Genomic DNA, 9,700 nt, shown 5'->3' on the forward strand with positions numbered 1-9,700 from the left:
TCTACATTTACTTAGTATAATCTACAAGTATTAGACAGACTATCTAATTTTTGGGGCCAAGTACAAAATGAAAATGCAGGGCTCCTTCTTCAAAAATTATTAAGAGTTTCAAGATGGTAACCATAAAGCAGTAAACCTTCTATGCCTGGGAACCTGTGTAATTGCACAGGTAACATGCCCTTGGAACTGTTACAGAAAACTGGAGAACAACCATGCAACACTCAGAGAGATGGAGTTACATTTATTATTATTATTATTATTATTATTATTATTATCATTATTATTACACGCGGGCCCAGAGAAAAATGTCTCTAGAATTCTGGGCCCAGTCACACAGGAAGTTTCATGTATTTATACCATTTTACCCTCTTTGTCTCCAAAATATGGGGTTTTCCGGTCCCCTTTGCAAGTTCTTAAAGAGCCCCTATGTGCTGGGGCTTTGAGATCTCAACCAAAGGCTTGGCCTGGTGCCAGCACTGATAACTTCATCTGGGGAAGGTTTAATGGCCTCTCTGAAATGGGAGTAGTCTTATTTTCAAGCAAGCATTTACAGAAGCCAAATAGCAGGGTTAAAATTTCAATCAGCAGTTTTTATATAAGATGGATGCTTCAGAACTGGTTCTGTTTGTTTAATGAATGAGTGATGTTAAAGAACAAGAGCTATTCAGTAAGCCAAGTATATTGTAAACATATTGAGAATAACTCAGGGTGACATGTTTGAAACTACTGCAGGTACTTTCTCTTTCTGCATATACAAAATATGTTGGAGAATGAAATTCATATGGAAATAGGAATCCATACTTACATTAATACTAAGAGAGAGAGAATGAGGCTAAAACTAACAAGAAACTAATAGCTATCCCAGAAATACATGTAGCAAAAAACAGATTAGAGAAATAAATAAAATGTTACATAAATGAAACAGCCAAATAGTAGGTCAGAAGCAATCACTACAAGATATATCAGGAAATGTTTACTCCACTGTACTAAAATTAAGTTCTTAAAGAAGAATTACATCCTAGGAATGTCTAGGCAAATTGGTTACTGAATGTTTGTTAACACTTCCCTAAAATACCCCCATTACTGTTTATCATTTTATACTTGCAAGTTTCTCATTAATACAGGAATATAGATAAATTGTGAACCCCTTCTGCAAGTTGGAAAAAAAAATGGGCTGATTAGAGATTACTGGTAATGCAGTTTTGATTCTGCCCCTGAGAGACTAGGGATTTATATCTACTAAGACTGCTGTCACCTATCTTGAAAGTAATCAGCAAACCTTGAATCATAAATATAGAAATACATTTGCAAGTTATAGAAACAAAATTATAGGCATACTTATTCCTTCATATTTATGACAACAGTATAAATCACCACTAGCGATTACTTTGTGCATTTTGGTGGCTAATTGATAAATAGTCAACTTCTGGTTATCCTATATAATAAAAGCCTAGCATGCAAATTGTTCGACCAGGAGTTTGACCGCTCACTATGATGTGCGCTTACCACCAGGGGGGAACTCGTGCACAGGGGTCGGGGGGAGTGGTTCCTCTGCCTGGTCTGTGGGGATCAGGCCAAAACCAGCAGTTTTACACCCCCCGAGGGGTCCCGGATTGTGAGAGGGCACAGGCCAGGCCAAGAGACCCCACTGGTGCACAAATCCATGCACCTGGCCTCTAGTATATCCATAAAAATCCCACAAAAAGACAAAACAACAACAATGAAAAAATTCAACAAAATTACAGTTGGAACATATGACAAAATTCATACCAGCAAAATTTATGGTATCACTTACATGGAAACAACCTACTGTCAATCATTAAGAGTTAAATTAGATCAGGATTGGATTATTTATTTTTATTAACTGATTATCATCTATCATGTATCATCTATCTTAATATAACATGCAAATTATATAACTTTTGTTTGCTTAAAAAATCTTTCTTTATTGCCTTGGATATGTGTAAATAATGTAGTTCTAAATATTTTGTTACTCTTTATGTACTCTTCTTAATCTTGGGGATTTTCAAAATTAACATACTGTGAATATCAAGCATGGGTGTGGTACATTTGTTACATTTGAATGACTGATATTCAGTCATTATAATTAACTTCACGTTAGGGCTCACTCTTTGCACTGTATAGTTCTATGGATTTAGCTAAATGCATAACATCATGCATCCACTATTGCAGAATCATACAAAATAGTTTCACTGGCCTAAAAGTCCTCTTTGCTGTACCTGTTCATTTCTATCCTCTTCCTGACCCCGATCTTTGGCAATCACTGACTTTTTCTGTCTTTATAGGTTATCTTTCCCACATTGTCATACAGTTAAAATTATACAATGTATAACATTTTCATACTGGCTTATTTCACCTAGAAATATGCATTTAAGTGTCTCCCATGTCTTCTCGTGGTTTAATAACTCATTTATTTTTATCACTAAATAATATTCTATTGTATAGATGCAATTTTTTATCTGTTTATCTATTGATGTACATCTTGGCTGCTTCCAAGTTTTGGCAATTATTAATAAACCTGCTATCTCCAGAGTTTTGTGTAAATATATTTTAGACTCATTTGGCTAAATACCTAAGAATACAAGTGCTGGTTTGTATAGTAAGACTATGTTTAGCTTTTTAAGAAACCATCAAACTATCTTCCAAAGCGTACTTTTCTGTACATAGCAATTTTCAACCTATGTGCCTGAAGAATTTTTAAAACATACAACATCTGATTATTTAGTCAGGGGCACGGACCTCTTTTCCTTTAGATTATTAAAAAAAAAAAAAAAACAACAAAAAAAACCCAACAGTCAATACAACAATGGCTGTCTGGTGTGAATGAATCAAAATTGCAGCTATTTTTTTGTCTGATCTGCAAAAAGTATGTATTTTGGTGTACTACACAATTTTAGGAATTAGTTTGTGTATGCCATGAGATGCTAAGAGTTGAAAATCACTGTAATACACCATTATAAACCTTCCCACATTCTCACCAGCATTTGGCATTGCCAGTGTTGTGCATTTTAGCCATTCTTTTAGATGTGTAATAGTATCTCTTTAAATCATGGGAATATTCTATACATATATTTACTTATTTCCATCTGGACTTAACAACTTCTAAGAATGTTGTAAATACAAAGAAGAGGAAAAGCACATGAGCCTTAGGTGGTGGAGGCGGGCAGACAAAGGGGAAGCAGGACACCGGGGTCTACACACTCAGATCCGGCCTTCCCTGTGAAACTATAATTTTGCTAAAACAAAGAGGAGTCAGATAATTCTAAATTTAAACTCAGAAATACTCCTTGCAAGTACATGTCTGGGGCAAGTTTATCAATTGAGACCCACATACTATATTTCCAAATATTTAAAGATTGTAAATCAAAATAAGCATATCAATGTATTCTGTGCATTTACTTTGCCAAAATACTTTAAAAACCACACACAGAAAACCCCAAAGACAAACCCCAAAAAACCACAATCCTAGAATCCTAGAAGGCCCTGTTCAATTGTCTGATTAATGAAGATTTTTTTAAGTGACAGTTCAACATATTTTTAATAACTATTATAGCTCTACATGTGGATATATCTGTTCATTAGTAGATATCATTATAATCTCTATTATAGTAATGCTATTATAACCTTTTGATGTGAAATATCTAAAGGTTTCTAAGAGACTGCTGTTTTAGAATATAGGCCATTATTATTTATACATTCACTGCAAACCTTCAGATGCTTTCATGTATCTTCCTGAGCTTTACATTTCATATGAATTGCTCTCAGATCTGTGGAAAATAGACATTTAATGTTAGCATAGAGTGACAATAATAAATCTGGCTGTGACAATTCAGCTTAATCAAATATATCAGTTAATGAGGAAGCTGGATTTGGGTGGGGGGAGGGGATCTTATTCAGACATGCAAACTTATTTTTTTATATATTAACAATGCAAATTCATGGGAATGTCTCTCTTTTGACATTTTTCTTCTAGGTCACATAATCACCATAATCAGACACATAATGAATGATAATGAGTGTTTGGCCTTTGCATTAGCTTTTTAGCTAAAAACCCTAACAGTGGTCGGCAAACTCATTAGTCAACAGAGCCAAATATCAACAGTACAACGATTGAAATTTCTTTTGAGAGCCAAATGTTTTAAACTGAAACTGTATAGGTAGGAACATTGTTATTAACTTAATTAGGGTACTCCTAAGGCTTAGGAAGAGCCACACTCAAGGGGCCAAAGAGCCGCATATGGCTCTCGAGCCGCAGTTTGCCGACCATGGTCCTAGGAAATATTAATTAATTATTTTTTTCCTCCTTTCTTATTGGACAGCATTATTCATACCAAAAAAAAATGGCCTTAGCAGAAAGCGTAGCTATGTATAAGGTATTTAAATTTAAACAAATTAGGAAATACTTTTCTCTTTATTCAGAATTTATCTCCCTACCTTTTTTGAGTATATGGTTTTGAAAAAAATAAAGAACTCAATGCCACCAGAAATCCATTAGAGGTGAGAACATTCAGGAGGGTATCTAGTTATGAAAGTTGACATACTTTTTGCCAGAATTAACCCTAAGTAGAGCACTTTAAATCATGCCCATCTGTTTACTATCCCTGCCATTTTTGAGAGGCATCACCAACACAGCATACTCGAAGCAAGTGAGTGCTTCAGGCAATTTCCTATGTAAACTTTTCATCTGATGGATTGGGCTGAACCACTTGAGAGCTGTTAGGACTGGTGTTGTCCTTGAGAATTATGTCCTTGGCTAGAGTCAAAATAAAGTGGCCTCTCTAAATCATTCCTCGATATCCTCATTATTTATTGGTTAATTGGTTGGAGCAATTTGTCTGTTTGGACTGTTTGCTCTAAAGGTATTCTGAGATATAGAGCTTAATATCACTCAAGCATAAGAGGTCCTCAATTCATCTTTTTATAATTGCAATCATGGAGTCATGGTCGAAAAAAAATATTTCTCCAAAGTACAGTGGGGCCTTGACTTACGAGTTTAATACATTCCATGATGGAGCTCGTAACTCAAATTACTCATATATCAAATAGTAAAGTGAACGAGTGAGACACGTGATGCTGGGCTGATGTTGTGGCGTTCACTGTGACGTTAGCTGCGCCAACTAGCGGTGGGGTATCTGAAGCTGGCTTGCAATCCGAATTTTAGCGCGCAACTCAAAGCAAAAAATCGGCCGAGAGACGGCTCGTACCTCGAAAAACTCGTTAGTCAGGATACTCATAAGTCAAGGCCCCACTGTAATTAAGTAGTGGAAAAGAAGTTCTAAAAAAGTGAAATGGAAACCTAATGTAAAAAATAATTTTTAATATATTTGTCTATTTCTGGTTCAAAACTATCTATTTAGTAGCCCCCAAATATGGATTGTCACAATAAAAACAACAACAGAAAACTCATAATCTATATATATACAAGGCTAATATGCTAAGTGTCCTTCCCACTGACTGACCAGTCACTGTGACATGCACTTACCTTCAGGGAGCAGATGCTCAATACAAGAGCTGCTGTGATGCACACAGAGAAACAGCACTGTGGATCTGGTGCCGACAAAGCAACACTTGGCTTCCCCCACCACCCCAGAGTGACAGCCCACCAAATTGCAGCTGATGCTGCCATGGTGCAAAATGCGGCCATAGCCCAGCCCAGTCCACAAACAGTGGCTTTGGGCACTGGGTAATGATGTCATGCTTTTGTTGATATTCTGAAGCCAAAATTGTCAACAGAATATATCTGAAGACCAACTGTTGCCACAACGTACCTCTGAAGCCAAAAGAAGCCAGTGTCATTGACAGAATTATCTGAAGACCAACTATTGGCACAACGTACCTCAGAGCCTGAAAGAAAGCAATGTTGTTGACAGAATATGTCTGAAGAACAGTCTTTGAGAAGTACTATTAATACTGGTAGGAACCGCCTTCATAGCGAAAATGAGGTAATTGAGGATGCAATGATTGAACATAGTTGTGGTGGAATAACTGTTACATGTCAATTTTGCCTATCCCTAAATTTCCCTGATGAAAACCCATCTGATAGAAAATTTACTCAATGTTGTAGCAAGGGCAAAATTTGTCCAAATGATATAAATTTTCCAGAATTCCCGGCATATTTTTAAAAATTAATGATAAACGTAGATTCTGACAGTAAAAATTTGATGGAAAATATTTGTTGTTATATCATGTTGTTATTGTTTTTTATTAATCAATTTATATATTATGTTTATGTACATTTTACTAATTTTCTTTCATCTCTGACACTTCTATTATAGAGAAAGGGTGATTAGCGATATTAAAATATTTCTTTTAATTAGTTTCCTTTCAATGTGCACAAATTCATGTACCGGGCCACTAGTAACATAATAACAAACAAAAAATTAAGACCAAAAAAAAACCTCTCAGAAACTAAGAAAAATTAGCTAATGTGATAAGTTAGATCAATTAAATTTAAGAATTTCTTGTATCCAGCACATGGCATAGATTTGTTTTGTTTCAGAAATATAAATTATTATAATAGCAATGGCAAAATTATAATCTATATATCATCTATGATTAGACTGAAATATTAGAGTTTGTACCACAGAGAAAATTTGAAAAAAACAACAACACATTTCTATATATGCGATACTGTGTAGTGAGACTGATAAAATGTAATGCCCAAAGTCCACATTTAGCTCATTTTTGTGCATCTAGTCAGAGACTGCACATTGCAGAAGGCAAATTGAAAGAGAAAGACAGGATTCTATGGACATAGTTACTTTGAGAGGACTACTTCTCTACAAGGCCCTGCATAAGAAAAAGGAGGGCGGTAAAGATCTGAGAGATGTTTATGTTAAGATTTTCATTTATAATACTTCCCTAAATTATAATGTTTCTTAAGTGATGGTAACAGAAGAAAATAATAAATGAAAGAAAATATCCTGGGTTAAAAACCTTGCTAGAAATGAGATTTGGAGTAAGAATTAAGTCTATATATGTACTTTAGCCACAGGCTGGACAGGTTATACTAATTATAACATAGCATGTTTAAACATGCCACATACCATCTATAAATGTTACAAGGTTGGACATGAACATGTATATATTAGCACGCAGACATATATACAAACACCCAAAGTGAAAATAACCTTTCATATATTGAAATTTTGGAAAAAGTTAAATATTCTTAGGACATTATACAGGCTAGTATTCTTTCTAAAACATCCCATAAAATGAAAGTTATGAAAATATGATATATATAATAATAGGAAGAAATAAAAATAAATTACTGTATTAAAAGAGAAAAAAGTAGACATTTTCACTATTATAATAATATAAATGGGTGAAGCTTCCTTCATTGATGTCAAATCTTCTTAGATTAAACAAAAGACTAAAATAAATTTTAGACAGAGCTAAATAATATAAGCTGTCAAAGAATGAACTCCTAAAATATGCATGTGCCTAAAATTATAGCTAAAACCACAATTCAGGTGGCAACAAGAAGTTGTAAGAATGTTTTCTGACTATTCATTTGTTTTCTTGTGCACACCAACAACTAAATAATAAGTTATATTTTGTAAGCATTTTAGCCTTTCTGCCCTCACATAGCTTATGTATTGTCAGGACACATTCAAATTTTACCTAAAAAGGCACTGTTCTATTAAGGGACATTGCCATTATATTATTTATTCAGGTTATCTTATTAGAGATCATTTTTACAATAGATTTCTGTAGCATATATTTGTTTTTTTCATAATATTTTGAGCAATGAGTTATGTACATATGCTTTTTATGTTTTATAGCAAAATCAGAATTTTAACAATCTTATCCTTGGAGATATTATGCTGGCTTGTAATTCTCAAAGAGACACTTTTCCATATGTTTTCTTTCATCTGTGAAAATATGTCATATGGGCAGTTTTCTCCACTTCAGAATCAAAGATGATACATTTTAATTTATTAGTCTTAGAAAAAAAGCACTCAAATTGTAAAAGAAAACTCTCAAACAAATATCTCAGGATTCCATGGTGGTTAGTCTCTCAGGGAATTTAATAGCATCTGTACTCACGTTTTTATTTTTTAGTTATAAAATCCATGACAGCTTGGCAAATAACAATTGGAAAATAATTCCCCAGGTATTTTCTACACCTTTATATGAAAATAGTCTTACATAATTTAAAATATGATACAAAGCTGAAGCTTTAGAAAATCTGCTGAATTATATTGTACTGATACTACCTACAAATTTGATGATAATGTTAGTGATGCTTACTCTGTACTGCCAATGTTAGCTTTGTATCTATGGACCAAAATTCCTCTTCAGAATTTAAAACACTTTACAAGAGCAGGTATCTTTTCTAGAAAAAATTGTAGTGTAATCCTAAAGTCACATTGTATTTATCAGGGTGTTTAATAAGTATGAAATAAATCAGATTAACACTGGATCTGAAGGTCATAAAGAAAAATGTTTGTTTATATTATTATATTTAATTTACATATCAAATATTAAAGGAGGGGAAATAATTCACTATAATAAAAGTATCTTATATGTGTGTAATAAATATAATTATGTGTTTAATCAAATACAAGTGTATATTGATAATTTTATCATTAGACTAGAGGCCCAGCAAACAAAATCACCCAAGACCCCAGACCTGCCGCACTGGCGGGACCCCAGACCAATCCCACCGGCAGAACCCTAGACCCGCTGTGCCAGGAGACCCAACAATGCACCTCCTGGTGACCAGTCATTTGGTCATTATGGCATTGCAGCCATTGGCCTTTTATAATATAGATTAATTTTATAAAAATGCAATATATTATTTTTCACATATAAAGATTCCTGGAAAATAAGCCTAGATAGAGAGCAAGAATGCTGGAATAAAGTGTTTTCCAACTTTATCTCAGATTTATGTTTAATATAATATATTAAATATAATAACATTATATGTGTAAGTATCTATGTACACACACACATTCACACACGTGCATTATAGTCAAATATAATGGTAACCATTGACCTAAATTGGAGTAAAGGTAGTCTCCTCAATAAATGGTGCTGGGAGCACTGGAAAGCCACATGCAAATGAATGAAACTGGATTGCAGTTTGTCCCCATGTACAAAAATTAATTCAAAATTGATCAAAGACTTAAAATAAGATTTAAAACTATAAGCCACATAGAAAAAAATATAGGTATCAAACTAATGAACCTGGGTGGTAGAGGACATTTTATGGACATGACCCCAAAGGCAAGGGAGGGAAAGGCAAAAATAAATGAATGGGGCTATATCAAACTGAAGAGCTTCTGCACAGCAAAAGAAATGGACAACAACAATAACAAAAAAACAGGCAGCCAACCATATGGGAGATGATGTTTGCAAACAGTAGCTCTGCCAAAGGTTTAATCTCCAAAAAATATAAATAAATTGTAAAACTCAACACCAAACAAATAAACAACCCAATCAAAAAGAGGGCAGGGGACCTGAAAATACACTTGTCCCAAAAGACATACAAAAAGCCAATATATGAAAAGACTAGAGGACCGATGCACAAAATCCATGCAAGGGGGCTTGGCCCTCACAGCCCCGGCTGCTTTAACCAGCCCTTGCAGCCCCTCACAGCCTAAGCCGCCCCTCGCAGGCCCGGCTTCATCCAGAAGGTCATCGGGACGGTGGTCCAGATGGTCGTTCTGCTGTT

The sequence above is a fragment of the Myotis myotis genome, unplaced genomic scaffold, assembly GCF_014108235.1.
Source record: "Myotis myotis isolate mMyoMyo1 unplaced genomic scaffold, mMyoMyo1.p scaffold_m19_p_1, whole genome shotgun sequence".
Taxonomy (NCBI): Eukaryota; Metazoa; Chordata; class Mammalia; order Chiroptera; family Vespertilionidae; genus Myotis; species Myotis myotis.